We start from the raw sequence: 20,073 nt of genomic DNA, 5'->3' as shown, positions 1-20,073 counted from the left end.
GGCTGGGCATTAATTATGCCAGAGTGTTACGCTGAATATGTAAGTATTTACGCATTTTTTTGTGCTTGGCTTAATGTGACGTACGTGCTGTTCAAGCTGAGTGCTTTGTATCTTTGAGATGCGTTCAAGTCTGCATACTTGTGGATATACGCCAGAGTTGCGTCAGCTTATTTCGAGCACAAGATGCGCCCGATTTGAATGGTTCTCTGCATGGAGCTATTGTGTTCTCTTTGTAAATTATAATGTGCTATAAAACAGGATGCATAGATGTACATTTCATATAAAGTATTTAACACCAGAATCTTCCCGAATAGGCAATATTACTACTCTGTACTCCGGGAAGACCCAGCTTTTACCACGATCTAATATAAGAGCGTGGCTTCTCACATACCTCATTCCACTTCTCACATCATAACATTGCCCCTGTTACATCCAGCCTTGTCCTCGCCAACATAATCACACTAGTGTACAGGCATACAGGCCACTCACTGCCTCTCACAGGATCAACATACTCATCTGCTGAAATACTTTGTGCTGCTGCGCAAACCGTCTAATGTAGTCTTGGGGACACACAAACGGTGAATGTTTTCCAGGTCTCCTCACAGAATCACAAGTGAAATAATTAGAACCACCTGCTGTTCTTTCAATATGTGTCAGTCAGAAGGACTGGATTTGAAAAGCATTGTCTATTGATCTGATTGGCTCCAGGCTATTCTGGCCCTGTCTAGACTGGAAGATGATGATTGATAACAAAAAAGTAACGTGACCCTAGTTGGAACCTTTTTTAAATTCACATGACTTAACTAATGGGGCATTTCTATGTTTCCCAAATGATTGTGGAAAAAAAAAAATTGACAATGTATGAGGTTCACCGATTGCCAATTTCGACCAAAAAATTGATCGGAATCAGTGAATCATGTTTTCAAACATGTTGGTTTTTACCGACCTGTCAAGGATATAGATTGCTATTGTATGGTAATAATCAGCCGACTTGCAGACTGTTACTAGTATCTTACTAGTAAAATGGGCACTTTTATGATTCGCAGATCTGATCATTGGATGACAATGATCTGCAAATCACTGAAAAATATCAGCAATGTATGGGCGCATTGTGGTGGATTGGCAAATTGTTAAATTGGGGGGGGGGGGACAATGCAGAATCTGTGAATCTTTTTTGTGATTGCTGATGTATGAGACCCTCAAGCAAATAGAAGACAACTAAGGTTTAGGTCAAATATATATATATATATATATATATATATATAAATAAAACACATACATACAGGGCTATTTTTCTGAAAAATAGGTCCAGGAACTGTGGGTAGAGCTATGGAAAAACATATATATAGTATGATGAAAAAATACACTCAAAAGCGACTTTAAATAAAACTTATCTTATGAAAAATAAATTTTATTCCAGGACATTATGTCATAGTTAATGAGAGGTTCAGGAATTGAGTTCCTGCTGAAAAATATCACTATAAATATATGTGCGGTGTAATGTGAATAAGATTGTGCTACTGTGTGGTGTAATTTGAATTGCAAATACTATTGAGGTGGTCTTTCGAGACCACATCCCTTTATTAAGATAGCGCTTGGGATGGGGGTATGAGTTCCATCACATCTCTAGGACCACTTTAAGCACTGATATATATACATATACATATAGTATATGCACGTCGGAATGGGGGGGGACTAGAAGGCGACTCACTCCCCCAAACATGTGAAAGGTGCGGCGGACGGTAAGGGGCTGTGCAGCCTATCTCTATAAAGCACAGCCCCTGACCATCCGCGGTCACCACTACAGTCCCTGTGCAGTGTGCGAGCCCATATAGGAGAAAGGAGGGGAGGGGGCGGGCTGGAAAGATTTTGTGTTGCCCCCCAGCATAAAATCTTTCCGATGCCCATATGTATGTATGTGTGTGTATATATATATATATATATATATATATATATATATATATATATATATATATATATATTTGTATGGCAAAGGTCCGGCACTCCCTCTGTAGCTAAGTGCAGCTGCCCTGGTGCCAGTGTCACTGATGCATATGTGTCATAGATGTGGGTGCTTCCAAAGCTGTCCTACACCACACACTGCACTCCGGGACATTTGTTTATGTATACCTGAAGACGGGGCGCTAGCCGCTCCAAAACGCAGTAGCAATAAATCTTTTTGTATCAAGTCCCTGAGTGCAATTTGGTGTAGGACAGCTTTGGAAGCACCAACACCTATGATATATATATATATTGTTCTGGTGACTAGATCTGTCTCATACCGGTGCCTGGTGCTGCACAGAAGGGGATTTCTCATTACGCTGACAAAACATGAGGCACATGGTGTAAAAGAGCTGTGATGCCACCACATCACATTCTCACCCAAACCTCAAGTGTGAGTCAATTTCCTTCTGCCTGCATGATGTAATGATCGGCATGAGGGCTGCAGAGGTTGAATGCAGGAGGTTATCAGCCAAACAGGAGAGTCAGAGGCCTATTTCTAAAGGTGCATACACACACAACGATTTTTTGAACGATTATCGTTAAACGATATCGTTTAACGATAATCGTTTGAAAAAAACGTTCACTTTCTGAGTCAAACGATGAACGATTATTGTTCATGCGCGTTCACGTTTGTAGTTTGTAGTTCAGTCAGACTTGTCAACTCAACGATTTTCATTAAGTTAATATGCAAAAATCGTTTGTAGTTCATAAAAATCGTTCATTACATTTAAATGAACATAGTAAATGAACAACTTTAGTAAACGATTTTAGTTCATTTTTTCAAGGTAGAAAATCGTTTACTAAAATCGTTCATTAACTCAATCGTTGTGTGTGTATGCAGCTTCAATCATTTTCCTAAATCTATCCCAAAAAATCCACAATCATATACACTGCTCAAAAAAATACAGGGAACACTTAAACAACACAATGCAACTCCAAGTCATTCACACTTCTGTGAAATCAAACTGTCCACTTACGAAGCAACATTGATTGACAATCAATTTCACATGCTGTTGTGCAAATGGAATAGACAACAGGTGGAAATTATAGGCAATTAGCAAGACACCCCCAATAAAGGAGTGGTTCTGCAGGTGGTGACCACAGACCACTTCTCAGTTCCTATGCTTTTTGGCTGATGTTTTGGTCACTTTTGAATGCTGGCGGTGCTTTCACTCTAGTGGTAGCATGAGATGGAATCTACAACCCACACAAGTGGCTCAGGTAGTGCAACTCATCCAGAATGGCACATCAATGGGAGCTGTGGCAAGAAGGTTTGCTGTGTCTGTTAGTGTAGTGTCCAGAGCATGGAGGCGCTACCAAGAGATAAGCCAGTACATCAGGAGACGTGGAGGAGGCCGTAGGAGGGCAACAACCCAGCAGCAGGACCGCTACCTCCGCCTTTGTGCAAGGAGGAACAGGAGGAGCACTGCCAGAGCCCTGCAAAATGACCTCCAGCAGGCCACAAATGTGCATGTGTCTGCTCAAACAGTCAGAAACAGACTCCATGAGGGTGGTATGAGGGCCCGACGTCCACAGGTGGGGGTTGTGCTTACAGCCCAACACCGTGCAGGACGTTTGGCATTTGCCAGAGAACACCCAGATTGGCAAATTTGCCACTGGCGCCCTGTGCTCTTCACAGATGAAAGCAGGTTCACACTGAGCACATGTGACAGAGTCTGGAGACGTCAAGGAGAACGTTCTGCTACCTGCAACATCCTCCAGCATGACCGGTTTGGCAGTGGGTCAGTAATGGTGTGGGGTGGCATTTCTTTGGGGGCCGCACAACCCTCCATGTGCTCGCTAGAGGTAGCCTGACTGCCATTAGGTACCGAGATGAGATCCTCAGACCCCTTGTGAGACCATATGCTGGTGCGGTTGGCCCTGGGTTCCTCCTAATGCAAGACAATGCTAGAGCTCATGTGGCTCGAGTGTGTGAGCAGTTCCTGCAAGACGAAGGCATTGATGCTATGGACTGGCCCGCCCGTTCCCCAGACCTGAATCCAATTGAGCACATCTGGAACGTCATGTCTCGCTCCATCCACCAACGCCACGTTGCACCATAGACTGTACAGGAGTTGGCAGTTTAGTCCAGGTCTGGGAGGAGATCCCTCAGGAGTCCATCCGCCACCTCATCAGGAGCATGCCCAGGCGTTGTAGGGAGGTCATACAGGCACGTGGAGGCCACACACACTACTGAGCCTCAGTTTGACTTGTTTTAAGGACATTACATCAAATTTTGTGCAGCCTGTACTGTGTTTTTCCACTTTAATTTTGAGTGTGGCTCCAAAACCAGACCTCCATGGGTTAATAAATTTGATTTCCAATCATTTTTGTGTGATTTTGGTGTCAGCAAATTCAACTATGTAAAGAACAAAGTATATTTCATTCATTCTAGGAATGTGCAGGCTCGGATAGGTTTGAGTTTGCACGTTGAGTTCGGATTTTTCCCTCAAAAAAAACGGAACTCAGAAAGAGGCAAAACGTCATCTTGCATTGACGAACATCATCATTCCTTGACAAAAGTCCAGGAATGATGATGTTCGTCCATGCAAGATGACGTTTTGCCTCTTTCTGAGTTCCGTTTTTCTGGAGGGAAAAATCCGAACTCAACGTGCAAACTCAAACCTATCCGAGCCTGCACATCCCTCATTCATTCAGATCTAGGATGTGTTATTTTAGTCTTCCCTTTATTTTTTTGAGCAGTATATATTCAGCATTATATATTAAAAAAAAAATCTTAAAAAAAAAAAAGGTTAATACTTAAGGAAAATGATATAAGTAATAGTGTATTATGAAAAATGCACCAATGCAATACAAGCTCCTGCATACACACCTAACACCGGTGTGGTCACCCCATAAGTATAGTATTGCATTTTATCCCCCCTTAGACAGGCAGACCCCTCTAGTCATTGTCTAGACACAGTACTGAAGCCTCAGCCAGCAGGCCCAGGCTTCTACAGGAAATTCTAGAATAGAACCTCAGCGAGGCAGAGCTGTACTGGATCTCTAGATCAGAACCTACCACAGAACTGACAATCATTAATAGGAACACCTGACTCACAATACCACCAAGCAGACACAGACATTGGCAGGATCACCTACGGTATACAATCGGGAAGCCGTCTGCCTTAATACCGGTAGCCGGCTTCCCGACTGTCATATCCAGGCGAGGGTGAAATGCCGGGCGTCTAGATGTAGACGCCTGACATTTCCCCGACGCCCGGCATCCCGATCGAAGGGATGCCGGGCGCCGCGAGCGGGCAGCTGCGGGGGGGGTTAGTTTTAGTGCACCAGGGGGGACTTAGGGTTAGGCACCCCCCCGGGAGGGTTAGGCTAGGGGGTGGGAGGGTTAGGGTTAGGCACCCCCGGGGGGGACTTAGGGTTAGGCAGCGGGGAAGGGGGGGGTTAGGGTTAGGCACTTAGAGGGGAGGATTAGGGTTAGGCACTTGGGGGGGGGGGAAGTTAGGGTTAGGCACCCCTAAGGAGGGTTAGGGGGTTAGGTTAGTCAATACTTACCTATCGACGATCGGGATTTCCAGTGCTGTCTGGCTTCCGCTGCCGTGAACTCTGCTTTGGTTGGCCAGGCACTGCCGGGAATCGAACCGGCGGTATTTCATACCGATTCCTCACCTACTGTATACCAGAACCTCTGCCAGATAGTGCTCTTATTGACGGAAGAACCTCCAACCAAGTCAGTTGTCTCTGCACATACAGGTTTAGTAGCAAGTACGTTATGGGGCAAAGTTGAACGTATGCCTGCTTGTGGAGGGTATTTTGTATGTTATCACACTGCACCAAAACTGTAGTACACATTTCAGTCGGATCCACACTTCCGACTGCATAGACGGAAACAGGCAGAATACAGTGAGGGCTTTCTCTTCCGAGGATGACTTCGGTGCAGATAGCCAAGCTCCTAACACTCTTACTGGCCCACTTCACCAGTGGTTCCATTCATCCTTATCACTCCGGGGTCTCATGCATACTTGCCAGCTCTCCCGGAATGTTCGGGAGTGTCGTGTATTTCGGGGGACTCTCCCAAACTACTGAAAGCATGAACCGTGAATGGTTTGGTGACATGATTCGCATTGAATTGCGCCAGTGTGGCTCTGCCCCTGCTGTAAAATGTAATGAATTGTGGCTTTGAACAGCGGGAGCTGGAGCTACCGGGAAATGATGATGGTATCACTTCCACCCGGCATCTTGGACAAGGTTGCACCCTCAGGGACTCTCTATGGAGGGCTTATTAAAAGTCGGTAAGTGCAATATGCTTTAATACAGTATTAGGTGATTAAAGACTTGGATGTTAAAGTCGTGTTTGACATCAGTGTATGTATTTTTGTATTTTTTTTATTCAATTTTAAGTTGCTGATTAAATAAAAAAAATATCTGCTTTACATATAGTGACCAGTCAGGTGATCTCTCTGTATTAGATACAGAGACCCAGCGCTGTCTGATCCCGTCCTGATAATAATGACCAGTCAGGAGATCTCTCTATATTAGATACAGAGACCCAGCACTGTCTGATCCTGTCCTGATAATAATGACCAGTCAGGAGATCTCTCTGTATTAGAGACAGAGACCCAGCGCTATCCGATCCTGTCCTGATAATAATGACCAGTCAGGAGATCTCTCTGTATTAGAGACAGAGACCCAGCGCTATCCGATCCAGTCCTTATAATAAAGTGCAGTCAGGAGATCTCTCTATATTAGATACAGAGACCCAGCACTGTCTGATCCTGTCCTGATAATAATGACCAGTCAGGAGATCTCTCTATATTAGATACAGAGACCCAGCACTGCCTGATCCTGTCCTGATAATAATGACCAGTCAGGAGATCTCTCTATATTAGATACAGAGACCCAGCACTGTCTGATCCTGTTCTGATAATAATGACCAGTCAGGAGATCTCTCTATATTAGATACAGGGACCCAGCACTGTCTGATCCCATCCTGATAATAATGACCAGTCAGGAGATCTCTCTATATTAGATACAGAGACCCAGCACTGTCTGATCCCGTCCTGATAATAATGACCAGTCAGGTGATCTCTCTGTATTAGATACAGAGACCCAGCGCTGTCTGATCCCGTCCTGATAATAATGACCAGTCAGGAGATCTCTCTATATTAGATACAGAGACCCAGCGCTGTCTGATCCTGTCCTGATAATAATGACCAGTCAGGAGATCTCTCTATATTAGATACAGAGACCCAGCGCTGTCTGATCCCGTCCTGATAATAATGACCAGTCAGGAGATCTCTCTATATTAGATACAGAGACCCAGCGCTGTCTGATCCCGTCCTGATAATAATGACCAGTCAGGAGATCTCTCTATATTAGATACAGAGACCCAGCACTGTCTGATCCCGTCCTGATAATAATGACCAGTCAGGTGATCTCTCTGTATTAGATACAGAGACCCAGCGCTGTCTGATCCCGTCCTGATAATAATGACCAGTCAGGAGATCTCTCTATATTAGATACAGAGACCCAGCGCTGTCTGATCCTGTCCTGATAATAATGACCAGTCAGGAGATCTCTCTATAATAGATACAGAGACCCAGCACTGTCTGATCCTGTCCTGATAATAATGAGCAGTCAGGAGATCTCTCTGTATTAGAGACAGAGACCCAGCGCTATCCGATCCAGTCCTTATAATAAAGTGCAGTCAGGAGATCTCTCTATATTAGATACAGAGACCCAGCACTGTCTGATCCTGTCCTGATAATAATGACCAGTCAGGAGATCTCTCTATATTAGATACAGAGACCCAGCACTGCCTGATCCTGTCCTGATAATAATGACCAGTCAGGAGATCTCTCTATATTAGATACAGAGACCCAGCACTGTCTGATCCTGTTCTGATAATAATGACCAGTCAGGAGATCTCTCTATATTAGATACAGGGACCCAGCACTGTCTGATCCCATCCTGATAATAATGACCAGTCAGGAGATCTCTCTATATTAGATACAGAGACCCAGCACTGTCTGATCCCGTCCTGATAATAATGACCAGTCAGGTGATCTCTCTGTATTAGATACAGAGACCCAGCGCTGTCTGATCCCGTCCTGATAATAATGACCAGTCCGGAGATCTCTCTATATTAGATACAGAGACCCAGCGCTGTCTGATCCTGTCCTGATAATAATGACCAGTCAGGAGATCTCTCTATATTAGATACAGAGACCCAGCGCTGTCTGATCCTGTCCTGATAATAATGACCAGTCAGGAGATCTCTCTATATTAGATACAGAGACCCAGCACTGCCTGATCCTGTCCTGATAATAATGACCAGTCAGGAGATCTCTCTATAATAGATACAGAGACCCAGCACTGTCTGGTCCTGTCCTGATAATAATGTCCTGTCAGGAGATCTCTCTATATTAGATACAGAGACCCAGCACTGTCTGATCCTGTTCTGATAATAATGACCAGTCAGGTGATCTCTCTGTATTAGATACAGAGACCCAGCGCTGTCTGATCCCGTCCTGATAATAATGACCAGTCAGGAGATCTCTCTATATTAGATACAGAGACCCAGCGCTGTCTGATCCTGTCCTGATAATAATGACCAGTCAGGAGATCTCTCTGTAATAGATACAGAGACCCAGCACTGTCTGATCCTGTCCTGATAATAATGAGCAGTCAGGAGATCTCTCTGTATTAGAGACAGAGACCCAGCGCTATCCGATCCTGTCCTTATAATAAAGTGCAGTCAGGAGATCTCTCTATATTAGATACAGAGACCCAGCACTGTCTGATCACGTCCTTATAATAATGACCAGTTAGGGGATCTCTCTATATTAGATACAGAGACCCAGCACTGTCTGATTCTGTCCTGTCAGGAGATCTCTCTATAATAGATACAGAGACCCAGCACTGCCTGATCCTGTCCTGATAATAATGACCAGTCAGGAGATCTCTCTGTATTAGAGACAGAGACCCAGCGCTATCCGATCCTGTCCTTATAATAAAGTGCAGTCAGGAGATCTCTCTATATTAGATACAGAGACCCAGCACTGTCTGATCCCGTCCTTATAATAATGACCAGTCAGGAAATCTCTCTATAATAGATACAGAGACCCAGCGCTGCCTGATCCTGTCCTGATAATAATGACCAGTCAGGAGATCTCTCTATATTAGATACAGAGACCCAGCACTGCCTGATCCTGTCCTGATAATAATGACCAGTCAGGAGATCTCTCTATAATAGATACAGAGACCCAGCACTGTCTGGTCCTGTCCTGATAATAATGTCCAGTCAGGAGATCTCTCTATATTAGATACAGAGACCTAGCACTGTCTGATCCTGTTCTGATAATAATGACCAGTCAGGAGATCTCTCTATATTAGATACAGGAACCCAGCACTGTCTGATCCCATCCTGATAATAATGACCAGTCAGGAGATCTCTCTATATTAGATACAGAGACCCAGCACTGTCTGATCCCGTCCTGATAATAATGACCAGTCAGGTGATCTCTCTGTATTAGATACAGAGACCCAGCGCTGTCTGATCCCGTCCTGATAATAATGACCAGTCAGGAGATCTCTGTATATTAGATACAGAGACCCAGCGCTGTCTGATCCTGTCCTGATAATAATGACCAGTCAGGAGATCTCTCTATATTAGATACAGAGACCCAGCGCTGTCTGATCCTGTCCTGATAATAATGACCAGTCAGGAGATCTCTCTATAATAGAAACAGAGACCCAGCGCTGTCTGATCCTGTCCTGATAATAATTACCAGTCAGGAGATCTCTCTATATTAGAGACCCAGCACTATCTGATCCTATCCTGATAATAATGACCAATCAGTAGATCTCTCTATATTAGCTACAGAGACCCCGCACTGTCTGATACTGTCCTGATAATAACGTCCTGTCAGGAGATCTCTCTATATTAGATACAGGGACCCAGCACTGTCTGATCCCGTCCTGATAATAATGACCAGTCAGGTGATCTCTCTGTATTAGATACAGAGACCCAGCGCTGTCTGATCCCGTCCTGATAATAATGACCAGTCAGGAGATCTCTCTATTTCTACTTCAGGGTCCATAGGGGGTCCACAGGGTTGACCTTGGGGGTATAGGTTGGGAACCAAATCCGGGCACCACGCAGTTAAAGCTTTTAGCTCCCAGGATGCACTTGGGTCCACTCTCCCTATAACCCCACCCCCAAGCCAGAGGCACCTCAGTTTAAGTTGTGCCCGGCCGGAGTCGGGTCACCGTTTAGTGCAGGGGGGAGCTGATTAGCAGCCCCTAAGCTTTATTTTTTCTAAAGGACAGAGTTTTTTATTTTTCCTTTGGATTCTTCAGAGCGGCAGCGTCAGACTGTCCATAGGACGTCTAAGCTGCCGCTCCGTCACCCCGCTGGCGCTGAGACGCCAGTACAGATCTGGGGATCTCAGCGGGACCCCAGAGTCTGTACTAGCCGGACTCTGCGGGCGCCCAGGACTGCTGCCGGATCCACGGGGAGCAGGTAAGGTCGCGGATCACCGCTTGCGGTGATCCGCGCATTTGAAATGCAGTCCTGTGCCTCCGGTCTCTGGGGACAGACCGGAGGCGCCGGCAGTGGCGGCGGGCCCCCCATACCCCGTGTGTCCACTAGACCACCAGGGACTTAGTGTTCGGTGCAGGGAGCCGGCGTCCCGGGGGTTAATAGCCGGCCAGGGGAGACAGCCTTCCCTGTTACAGCGGCTCCTCCCCTCAGCTCAGCGCGCCTTTCAGTATCTATAGTCTGGCGTCGCTGAGCTGCTTCCTCCGCGGGCCACGCTTCTTCTGAGGTCTCCAGCGGCCATTTTCTCTGTGGTGCAGCAGAGATCTCTGGAGATGGCAGTTGGTCCAGTCCCCCTGCGTACCTCACCATCAGGTCAGTATACACAGCGCTGTAGCCTTCCCAGACACTGAATCTGGGTAAGTTGCATGCAGTGTAATAGTGCAGTATATTATATGACATGTTTATGTATATATGTGTATATCTGCATTGTATGTGACTTATGCTAGTGCTGACTGTCTGTATTCTCTCACCTGTCAGTGTATATCTATCCCTTTCCTTATCTGCCCTAATACAGCTGTACTTGGGGTGGTTCTGAGACCTCACATTTATATACTTGTTAATATTTGTGAGGTTTGTCACATACTGTTGCGTGCTGCACGTTGCCATATTTTGAGTGGAACTGTGTGTTGCATACGCTGAAAATGGGTCCCTGCAGCTAATTTTTAGTATCAGTCAGGACCAGTATAGCGCTGCTTGATCAAGAGCGTTATGCTGCACCCATTTTTACTATCCTGCAAGCCATGTGCTGCAGGTGTTAGTGCGGAGGATTTAACTCTTAAAGGGTTCTGTATGTGGCGTCATCGGGTGCCGGCCCCTTTCACGACCCCCTTGGGCGGTTTGTTTTCTCGGGATCCTCTTAATTGCGGATCGCCGGGCGGGCCCCATTGTTGTACCTCACTTGGGGTTACTTCACCATACTACCCCTTTTTCATCTCAGGGTATCTCGCAGTTTCTTGCACTCTTCCCCAGTGACACAGACTACCGCTCCCTACAGGGGTTTTTCGAGTATATGAATTCCCCCTGGTGCCACAATAGTCTGTCATGCCCCTTGCAGGGATTACCACAACAGCCACACTGGGTGGATGTCGTTTTTCTATGAAACGCAAATTGGCGTGGTTGACGCCCTGTGGTTACTTCCCAGTTGGCTCTACCGTGAACTGGATACTGTTTTGGGCTCTTTCCCTCTTACACGGGGGGAAGCCTATCTCAAGTATTATTATCCCTGCTTTGGGCTGGTGGCAGGTCCATTCTGGTTAGAGTGAATGTTGACCTGCACCTGTATCATACACCCTCAGTATGGCGTGCCTTCTGGTTCCCTGTTGCTGACTAGCGGGTGGATCGCATGGCGGGACTCTGGCTGTTGCCAGATATGAGGTATTACAACAGTGTTTGGTCTCCTGTCCCAAATTCCCTGAGGGTCATCATGAGCCCCTCCTGGGGTGGATGGACATGTTACTCGTCTGATTACAGACGTTACTACGCCTCCCATTCCTGCGTGGTCGGATTCTTCTGATCCGTAGGTGGTAACTCTGCCTGAAATCAGTATACTCGCTTTCAGGGGTTGTTACCCATCCTACCATGGCTATAGCATGGTTGGTTAATACTATTGCATACTGAGCTGATACATTTGTAATGTTTTTTCCCCTCCAACACGTCTGGGGTTCAAATGTATTTGGTCGCTCTCGTAATATATGCAGTTGTCATAGGTGGACATGCCTATATTGGATACCAGCTCCTAACTTTCAGAGTTCCGGCTGCGACGGTATCCTCCGTAATACCCTATGGCTGCGCTCTGGGAATGCAGAGGTGCAGATACCATCTATAGGGTATATCTTGTTGGGTCCTGACCTTGACAGTGGCAGTACAAATTTCCCGCCTTCAGCTATGCTCACTATAGGGCCTCAGACTATTAAGTCTTTTTGTCCTCTGGGTCAGCCTAAAGGTCTGTTTCTTCATAGACTGTCGGCCTTTACAAGGGCCGACATATCCAGTTCCGAGCAGGCCTGGACTGCCAGCCGATCCTGCTTCTGAACCTACGGATATATCGTCAGCCTGACGAGACAGGCCTACCACTGGGAGATGGCGATTTTCTCAGTTTGCCTGGTACTAGTGTCTAGTTGCCGCGGCTACGTGGGTAGGAGGGTACGCACTCTCTTTGCTCAGGCGGCCTATTTCCATGTGATGGTACTCAGGCCCTTATTCGGAACAGGGCCTTACAAATTGAGAAAGCTATACAGTTGTTGCGGTAAGCGGAGCTAATTGGGCCATCCCCACTTTCTCAGCGAGGGACTGGTTGTTCTGCTTTCTTTCTGGTGCGGTGGCTGAATGGTCCTCTTTGGCCTATTCTCTGTCTCATTTCCCTGAACCAGTTCCTAAAGCTACCTGGGCTCAGGAGGCAATCCCTATGCTCCATCATACTATGTTTGGAACCTGGGGACTTTATGGTATCACTGGAGATACAGGACGCGTGCCTACGGGTACTTACAGAGACCTTACCTCAGCATGGACTGAGGTTTGCTGTATCACAGCACTTACGATTTTTCGGGCTCTGCCTGTTGAGACTGCTCTCAGCCCCACAGGGGTTTACCAGCGTTTTGGATTTTCTGACAGTTCTTCTGTTCAGTATATCCCAATGCTCCTGTACCTGGATGGCCTCCTGCTCTTAGCAGGATCACCGGGGTACTTTACAGCCGGGTCAGGTTGACTGTGGCTTCTTCAGGGTGCAGACGTTTAATCAATGGGGAAAAAGTCCTCCCTGCATCCCTTTCTGGGTATTCTTCACCTAGGAGCCCTGCTGGATTCTCAGAATCTGAGAATTCTTCTGGCGTAAGACGGCATCTCCACTCTTCCATTAGGAGTACATGGATGTCTGCGCAGTCGACATATGTCTTTACACTCTGGGATGCATGGTCCACTATTCAGTGTCTGCCTTTGGAAGGGTGGAATGGGCTTAGTTCCATTCCAGGCCTTTCCATAATTGGCTTATCTCCAGATGGAACAAGTTTTTTCTGTCTGATCACTGTTCAAACGATGATGCTCTCCCCGGAGGCAAGTCGGTCCCTTTTCGGGTGACTATGGCCATCTCGTCCAGGGTATTCTTTGCTAAGGACAGTGTCTGGTTCGCATCCATTTCAGTGCAGTTGGATGTCTGTCGATTCCACCCTGTCAATTAACTTGTTGAAACTTTAGCCTGTCTTGGGCCTTCACTCTGGCATAGCCCTTGTTTCCCGGTGAACCTGAAAAAGTTCAGTCCGACAGGGTCAGAACAGTGGCTTTCTTTTTAGCAATACTGTTCGTTGGGTGGCAATGTCAGGTATGTCATACATTCGGACATTGTCTAAGGGTCTCCTCCCGACCATCTCGACAGTGTTCATTTCAGGTGCTCTCCATTGGGAAGCGGGAGTCCTCAGCCGTCACGACGTGCATCCAGGGGACTAGTCTCTTCCCCAAGAGAGGTTTCATCTCCTGGTGAGCAGGGGGGGGGGGGGTCCTCCTGAGGTGACCCTCATGGCCTTCTGACTCTATCACACTATGGTGTTACAGTCCAACTCTGGGGATTCTGAAGCAACCTTCAGTGACTCTTTGTCGGTGAAGTGGTTCTTCCAATTTGCGTACCTGTGTTCTCCGGTCTCCATTCTTCCTCGAGGGAAGTGTTTCAATCGAGACGGAGATGCTTTCCTGCTGGTGGCTCCTGATTGCCCCAGATGTCAGGGGTACTTGGTTTTTCGGAGTCTCTCCATCGATACTCCATTCCTGATGCTTCACTGCCCAGACCTGTTGTCTCAGGGTCCTGGGGTTTGCCTTGGACCTGGGTAGTTTGTCTTTGACTGCGTCCCTACAGTGGTCTTACGGCTTCCCTGGCTTTGTCATCGTTGGAATGATTAGAGCACATGGATCAGCTTTTGCTGGGACCTACCACAAACTGTGGCAACCATAATTCTTATGGTATTATACCTGTCGATATGATCCTCTGGGGGGATTTCCAGATATTCTGGCATTCCTTCCGGCTGGCTTGGGTTTCACCCTCGGCCTGGCCTTCCTGACAGTGCGGATCTCTACACTGTCAGTATGATTAAGATATGGAATTGCTCCGCTCTGATATCCAGTTCATCCTTTGGAGTGTTTTCTGGATTATGCCTCCATTTGTCCTCCCTAGGGACTCCTTGGGAGTTAGTAGTGGTTCTTCGTTAACTCCGGGGAAAGTTAATGGAACCGCTGGTTGTGATAGCCATTACATGGTCTATTGCTTTGGCTTTCTCTCTTTCTCTCAGGGAGTTTATATCACCCAGGTGAGTGTCGGAATTGGGAGCGTTCTCATGTGGCTCCCTCTTCTGGAGGGCATCTTGTCAGGGTGTGAGTTGCTCTCACCCTGTGTTTCTTCTTAGTGATTTTTAGGTTCCATATTATTCTGGAACTTATGGTGAGGCCATTCAGTCCCCAGTCCTCTCGGCTGGTGTGGCCTCATTGACTGTAGTCCGGCCTCTGTGGATTTATGTGATCCGTTAATCGGACTCCTTATTGGTGGTCTGAAATTTCTGGTTTTAACAGGAAAGGATGGCCGGCCTATGGCCAAATGTTGGCTGGACGGCCTCGTATGTCTTCTTCAGGGGCCTACCCATGGGTAGGCCTTTCTGTTATTGATGCTTGTTTTTTCTCGGGCCATGTAACCCTCGTGGGTGGCTCGCTGTGGCGCCTTGGCTGTTTTGCCTTGCTAGATGGCCACGTGGTCTTCTGTCCACACCTTTTTAAGGTTCTAGGCATTGGTTTCCTTTGCCTCTCCGGATGCTTCCTTTTTGGCGGCGGATTCTCCTCTCAGCACAAGAGCGTCCCCTCCCTTGGTTGAACTGCTTTGGGACATCCCCAAGGTCAACCCTGTGGACCCCCTATGGACCCTGAAGTAGAAAACAAGAGATATGGTAAGAACTTACCTTTGTTATCTCTGTTTCTACGAAGTCCATAGGGTCCACAGGGCGCCCGCCCTGACGCACCTGGCTTCGAATGGGCTGTGTGGCTGGTCACCGGTTTTCCGTCTCCCATTTCTGTGAGTATGGTTATCGAGTGTTCCAGTTTTCTCTCTCTTTTTCTCTCCTCCTCCGGCCTTTGGCTACTTACAAACTGAGGTGCCTCTGGCTTGGGGGTGGGGTTATAGGGAGAGTGGACCCAAGTGCATCCTGGGAGCTAAAAGCTTTAACTGCGTGGTGCCCGGATTTGGTTCCCAACCTATACCCCCAAGGTCAACCCTGTGGACCCTATGGACTTCGTAGAAACAGAGATAACAAAGGTAAGTTCTTACCATATCTCTTGTAATTAGATACAGAGACCCAGCGCTGTCTGATCCTGTTCTGATAATAATGACCAGTCAGGAGATCTCTCTGTAATAGATACAGAGACCCAGCACTGTCTGATCCTGTCCTGATAATAATGAGCAGTCAGGAGATCTCTCTATATTAGATACAGAGACCCAGCACTGTCTGATCACGTCCTAATAATAATGACCAGTTAGGGGATCTCTCTATATTAGATACAGAGACCCAGCACTGTCTGATTCTGTCCTGTCAGGAGATCTCTCTATAATAGATACAGAGACCCAGCACTGCCTCATCCTGTCCTGATAATAATGACCAGTCAGGAGATCTCTCTATATTAGATACAGAGACCCAGCACTGCCTGATCCTGTCCTGATAATAATGACCAGTCAGGAGATCTCTCTATAATAGATACAGAGACCCAGCACTGTCTGGTCCTGTCCTGATAATAATGTCCTGTCAGGAGATCTCTCTATATTAGATACAGAGACCCAGCACTGTCTGATCCTGTTCTGATAATAATGACCAGTCAGGAGATCTCTCTATATTAGATACAGGGACCCAGCACTGTCTGATCCCGTCCTGATAATAATGACCAGTCAGGTGATCTCTCTGTATTAGATACAGAGACCCAGCGCTGTCTGATCCCGTCCTGATAATAATGACCAGTCAGGAGATCTCTCTATATTAGATACAGAGACCCAGCACTGTCTGATCCTGTCCTGATAATAATGAGCAGTCAGGAGATCTCTCTGTATTAGAGACAGAGACCCAGCGCTATCCGATCCTGTCCTTATAATAAAGTGCAGTCAGGAGATCTCTCTATATTAGATACAGAGACCCAGCACTGTCTGATCCCGTCCTTATAATAATGACCAGTCAGGAAATCTCTCTATAATAGATACAGAGACCCAGCACTGCCTGATCCTGTCCTGATAATAATGACCAGTCAGGAGATCTCTCTATAATAGATACAGAGACCCAGCACTGTCTGGTCCTGTCCTGATAATAATGTCCTGTCAGGAGATCTCTCTATATTAGATACAGAGACCTAGCACTGTCTGATCCTGTTCTGATAATAATGACCAGTCAGGAGATCTCTCTATAATAGATACAGGGACCCAGCACTGTCTGATCCCATCCTGATAATAATGACCAGTCAGGAGATCTCTCTATATTAGATACAGAGACCCAGCACTGTCTGATCCCGTCCTGATAATAATGACCAGTCAGGTGATCTCTCTGTATTAGATACAGAGACCCAGCGCTGTCTGATCCTGTCCTGATCATAATGACCAGTCAGGAGATCTCTCTATATTAGATACAGAGACCCAGCACTGTCTGATCCTGTCCTGATAATAATGAGCAGTCAGGAGATCTCTCTGTATTAGAGACAGAGACCCAGCGCTATCCGATCCTGTCCTTATAATAAAGTGCAGTCAGGAGATCTCTCTATATTAGATACAGAGACCCAGCACTGTCTGATCCCGTCCTTATAATAATGACCAGTCAGGAAATCTCTCTATAATAGATACAGAGACCCAGCACTGCCTGATCCTGTCCTGATAATAATGACCAGTCAGGAGATCTCTCTATAATAGATACAGAGACCCAGCACTGTCTGATCCCGTCCTTATAATAATGTCCTGTCAGGAGATCTCTCTATATTAGATACAGAGACCTAGCACTGTCTGATCCTGTTCTGATAATAATGACCAGTCAGGAGATCTCTCTATAATAGATACAGGGACCCAGCACTGTCTGATCCCATCCTGATAATAATGACCAGTCAGGAGATCTCTCTATATGAGATACAGAGACCCAGCACTGTCTGATCCCGTCCTGATAATAATGACCAGTCAGGTGATCTCTCTGTATTAGATACAGAGACCCAGCGCTGTCTGATCCCGTCCTGATAATAATGACCAGTCAGGAGATCTCTCTATATTAGATACAGAGACCCAGCGCTGTCTGATCCTGTCCTGATAATAATGACCAGTCAGGAGATCTCTCTATATTAGATACAGAGACCCAGCGCTGTCTGATCCTGTCCTGATAATAATGACCAGTCAGGAGATCTCTCTATAATAGATACAGAGACCCAGCGCTGTCTGATCCTGTCCTGATAATAATTACCAGTCAGGAGATCTCTCTATAATAGATACAGAGACCCAGCGCTATCCGATCCTGTCCTTATAATAAAGTGCAGTCAGGAGATCTCTCTATATTAGATACAGAGACCCAGCACTGTCTGATCCCGTCCTTATAATAATGACCAGTTAGGGGATCTCTCTATATTAGATACAGAGACCCAGCACTGTCTGATCCCGTCCTGATAATAATGACCAGTCAGGAGATCTCTCTATATTAGAGACCCAGCACTATCTGATCCTATCCTGATAATAATGACCAATCAGTAGATCTCTCTATATTAGCTACAGAGACCCCGCACTGTCTGATACTGTCCTGATAATAACGTCCTGTCAGGAGATCTCTCTATAATAGATACAGAGACCCAGCACTGTCTGATCCTGTCCTGATAATAATGAGCAGTCAGGAGATCTCTCTGTATTAGAGACAGAGACCCAGCGCTATCCGATCCTGTCCTTATAATAAAGTGCAGTCAGGAGATCTCTCTATATTAGATACAGAGACCCCGCACTGTCTGATCCTGTCCTGATAATAATGAGCAGTCAGGAGATCTCTCTGTATTAGAGACAGAGACCCAGCGCTATCCAATCCTGTCCTTATAATAAAGTGCAGTCAGGAGATCTCTCTATATTAGATACAGAGACCCAGCACTGCCTGATCCCATCCTTATAATAATGACCAGTTAGGGGATCTCTCTATATTAGATACAGAGACCCAGCACTGTCTGATTCTGTCCTGTCAGGAGATCTCTCTATAATAGATACAGAGACCCAGCACTGCCTAATCTTGTCCTGATAATAATGAGCAGTCAGGAGATCTCTCTATATTAGATACAGAGACCCTGCGCAGTCTGATCCTGTCCTGATAATAATGACTAGTCAGGAGATCTCTCTATATTAGATACAGAGACCCAGCACTGTCTGATCCTATTCTGATAATAATGACCAGTCAGGAGATCTCTCTATATTAGATACAGAGACCCAGCACTGTCTGATCCTGTCCTGATAATAATGAGCAGTCAGGAGATCTCTCTGTATTAGAGACAGAGACCCAGCGCTATCCGATCCTGTCCTTATAATAAAGTGCAGTCAGGAGATCTCTCTATATTAGATACAGAGACCCAGCACTGTCTGATCCCGTCCTTATAATAATGACCAGTCAGGAAATCTCTCTATAATAGATACAGAGACCCAGCACTGCCTGATCCTGTCCTGATAATAATGACCAGTCAGGAGATCTCTCTATAATAGATACAGAGACCCAGCACTGTCTGGTCCTGTCCTGATAATAATGTCCTGTCAGGAGATCTCTCTATATTAGATACAGAGACCTAGCACTGTCTGATCCTGTTCTGATAATAATGACCAGTCAGGAGATCTCTCTATAATAGATACAGGGACCCAGCACTGTCTGATCCCATCCTGATAATAATGACCAGTCAGGAGATCTCTCTATATTAGATACAGAGACCCAACGCTATCCGATCCTGTCCTTATAATAAAGTGCAGTCAGGAGATCTCTCTATATTAGATACAGAGACCCAGCACTGCCTGATCCTGTCCTGATAATAATGACCAGTCAGGAGATCTCTCTATATTCGATACAGAGACCCAGCACTATCTGATCCTATCATGATAATAATGACCAATCAGTAGATCTCTCTATATTAGCTACAGAGACCCCGCACTGTCTGATACTGTCCTGATAATAACGTCCTGTCAGGAGATCTCTCTATAATAGATACAGAGACCCAGCACTGTCTGATCCTGTCCTGATAATAATGAGCAGTCAGGAGATCTCTCTGTATTAGAGACAGAGACCCAGCGCTATCCGATCCTGTCCTTATAATAAAGTGCAGTCAGGAGATCTCTCTATATTAGATACAGAGACCCAGCACTGTCTGATCCCATCCTTATAATAATGACCAGTCAGGAGATCTCTCTATAATAGATACAGAGACCCAGCACTGTCTGATCCTGTCCTGATAATAATGACCAGTCAGGAGATCTCTCTATATTAGATACAGAGACCCAGCACTGCCTGATCCTG

General features: G+C 46.2%; 1 protein-coding gene across 1 annotated transcript in view; it reads left to right on the top strand.

Moving 5' to 3' along the window:
• BBC3 (BCL2 binding component 3) overlaps positions 1 to 20,073 on the top strand; it is a 116,452-nt gene that overhangs the window by 21,337 nt on the left and 75,042 nt on the right. The window lies entirely within an intron of this gene.

Source organism: Taudactylus pleione, unplaced genomic scaffold (genome assembly GCF_031769625.1).
Source record: "Taudactylus pleione unplaced genomic scaffold, aTauple2 ptg000809l, whole genome shotgun sequence".
NCBI lineage: Eukaryota > Metazoa > Chordata > Amphibia > Anura > Myobatrachidae > Taudactylus > Taudactylus pleione.
Note: the sequence above shows the minus strand (reverse complement) of the source record. Positions and strands in the feature narration are given on the sequence as shown.